The sequence below is a fragment of the Eschrichtius robustus genome, chromosome 2 (genome assembly GCF_028021215.1).
Source record: "Eschrichtius robustus isolate mEscRob2 chromosome 2, mEscRob2.pri, whole genome shotgun sequence".
In the NCBI taxonomy this organism is placed as follows: Eukaryota; Metazoa; Chordata; class Mammalia; order Artiodactyla; family Eschrichtiidae; genus Eschrichtius; species Eschrichtius robustus.
Genome location: NC_090825.1, coordinates 95657248 through 95660498, shown reverse-complemented (window position 1 = coordinate 95660498; position 3251 = coordinate 95657248). Strand labels below are relative to the sequence as shown.

Genomic DNA, 3251 nt, shown 5'->3' with positions numbered 1-3251 from the left:
TCTTTAGCATAACCAAACTTATTAAGCAGAAGTGCCCTTCTTAAAAGAGTTCTACCTGGATGAATAAGACATCTCAACATTTAATAAAGTGATTTTCCTTAAAGCTTAATCACTATATTTTCAGAGTATAGTTAAAATGGGCCTATTTATTTGCAGTAATTTTCAGGAAATCTTAATATTCTTTCTACATAAATACATTCATTTTCAGCAGTTTAATGATATCTGTTTGAAAAAAATACACAATACTTAATTTTACTTAGAATGTGGCTAATTTTACTTTCTGAATCAAAAAGTAACAAGTTCCTATACTGAATTAACTTTTTATTTACCACGTCAGTGGTTCTTTTTACTACACTTGATCTTAGCCAAAAGGCCAAGAAGTGATCATTTGTGGTTCTTTTTAAATGGCATATATTAGGATTGGGTTCATTTTATTAATATTTAACAAGTATATAGACCTGAAGAAACCACATTTTCTGTCATTAAACAAAATGAAATGAAATGCTACAGATAATATAACCTTTTGATGTCCCCAGAAGTGTTTAAGCAATGCTTTTTAAAGACTATCTAAAAGATTATCACCTCAGAAATTTCTATAGACCCTCCCTCAAAGAAACAGATGCAAGTTTAACTGATATATGAAATTTAACCTATAGAATTGGTAGAACTGGTAAAGAGATATTATAAATTCTCAATCAGTCACAGAGTAAGGATAAAGTAAATCCACAGAAAATTTGAATTTTCAGTCTGTATTTCAGACCCCTTTGTCCAATGATTCTCCTGTAAGAACTACTAAAAAGACTCAGAACACACATGGTGGGTGGATGGAAGGAATGAGCTTTGCTTTATCTTCATTAATATACCAACTTCTTTTAAAAGCTCTACTGAAGAGCAAAACAACCAAAAGAAAGGAACAAACAGGTGAAAGGCTGATAAAGACTACATAATCCACAAACAGGATCGTTAGCTCCTGAAACATCAAGTTTTAAAGCAGTACTAAATAAGTACACTTGCATCTAGAATTGAAGAACTAGTAAATAACATCTGTGGGAGAGCTTGGGCGTGCAGGCATCACTGTGCCTCAGTTCACTCTATTAAGATTTGTATTTACAGATGGCCAATGGGCACACAAAAAGGTGCTCAACATCACTAATCATCAGAGGAATGCACATCAAAACTGCAATGAGATATCACCTCACACCTGTCAGAATGGCTGTCATCAAAAAGGCCACAAATAAAAAATGTTGGTGAGGATGTAGAGAAAAGGGAACCCTTGTTACACTCTTGGTGGGAATGTAAAGTGGTGCAGGCAGTATGGAAAACAGTATGGAGGTTCCTCAAAAAAAAAAAAAAAAAAAAAAGAGAGAGAACTACCATATGATCTAGGAATTCCACTCCTGGGTATATATCTGAAGAAAATGAACGAAAACAGTAGTTTGAAAAGATACATGTACCCCAATGGTCATAGCAGCATTATTTACAATAGCTAAGATATGGAAGCAACCCAAGTGTCTATCAACAGATGAATGGAAGATGTGTTATATATATATATATAATATATATACACATATATATGAAATTCTGCCATTTGCAACAACATGGATGGACCTAGAGGGTATTATGCTTAGTGAAATAAGTCAGACAGAGAAAGACATACTGTGATATCACTTACATGTGGAATCTAAAAAATGAAACAAACAAATGAATGTAACAAAACAGAAACAGACTCACAGATAGAGAGAGCAAACTAATGGTTACCAATGGGGAGAGAGAAGGGGAGGGGCAACATAGGGGTAGCGAGTTAAGAGGCACCAACTACTATGTATAAAATTAATAAGCTACCAGGATACATTGTACACCACAGCAAATATAGTCAATATGTTATAACAACTTCAGAGTATAATCTATAAAAATATTGAATCACTATGTTGTACACCTGAAACTAATATTGTAAATCAACTATACTTCAATATAAAGAAAGATTTATATTTAAAACACAGAATTGCATTATTTATGGTGAGGTAAAGCTTGGACAGAGAGGGAAAGAGAAAAGAGGTACATGGCTGGAAGTTTCTTAAAATGACAGACTAAACGAAGGGCTGGGCTGACTCAATTTCTCCTCGGTGTTTTAAACTGAGAAATGAATCCGTAAGGACTTGTGATGATCTTTCCTCTGCCATCTTCTAGAGTTTTCTTGTTTAAATACCGCTTTCTCTTTCTCCTCTTCAGGATCCATTTCCGCAAAATATCTAGCCACCACAGGGGCATACACCACTATGAAAATACATGGCTATTTCATGCTACTCTGACGGGCTCTCAAGTTGCAAACTATATGGAGAGGGGGAGTTGTGGAAGGAGCCTGCCGTGGGCCCGCAACTGTGGGTCTGTTCTGTTGATGTTGGATACATTTCTCATCCAACATCAACAGAACAGCCTGCTCCGTGCCAACCCTTGACTGAATTAGCCACTTCGGCAAGTTCGGCGGTTTTCTGAAGAGGACAGCCCAGCAGCTCTGCAGTTAGATACCCACATCCCGGCTCCAGGCCTTCTCTAGCAGCTGTGTGGCCTGTGAAGGGAGTCTCTCTGAGCTTCAATTTTCTTATCTCTGAATGCAGTCTGCACACACTGCCTTTCAGCTTTGTGGTGCAGAGCAAAGACGGTGAATGGCAAGTACCTGTTGGGCGTAAAGAGTGCTCCTGGAATCCGGCTCCTGGATCCCATGGGGAGCCAAGGGATCCATGTCTCAGGCGGATCAAGGAAGGTCAGTGCTTCTTCTGTCCCTGGAGGCCGTGTACACAGATGGCACAGCCATAAGACGGAGGAGGGCTGCCCACTCACGTGGGACTCTGTGAAACCAAGAGACAAACCTTTGCTGTGTTAAGCTCCTGAGATTTTACTTTCTACTGCAGCATCACCTGGGAATTGGCTAGAAATGCAAATTTTCAGGGCCCATCCCCGACCTGCTAACTCAGAAAATCTGGAGATGGAGCCCAGGGAATCTGTGGTTTAACAAGCTCGCCAGGTGATTCTCGTGTACTCTCAAGTTTGAGAACCGCTGCACAGACATCCTGACTAACCCAATCCAGCACATGAGTATTGGAGAAATGGTATTACTAAGTCAAACCACTTGCAACAAACCAGTTATTACAACTAAGTAAAAACACTCCAGGTTATATTCCTCAGGACAGAATACGTTGGTCATGTTTTATAAATGGAATCTTTTTTTTTTTTAACATCTTTATTGGAGTATA

General features: G+C 38.4%; 1 pseudogene; it reads right to left on the bottom strand.

Annotated features, from left to right (window-relative positions):
• Positions 1 to 230: 230 nt before the first annotated feature.
• LOC137760381 (U2 spliceosomal RNA) lies at positions 231 to 385 on the bottom strand (annotated as a pseudogene).
• Positions 386 to 3251: the final 2866 nt, after the last annotated feature.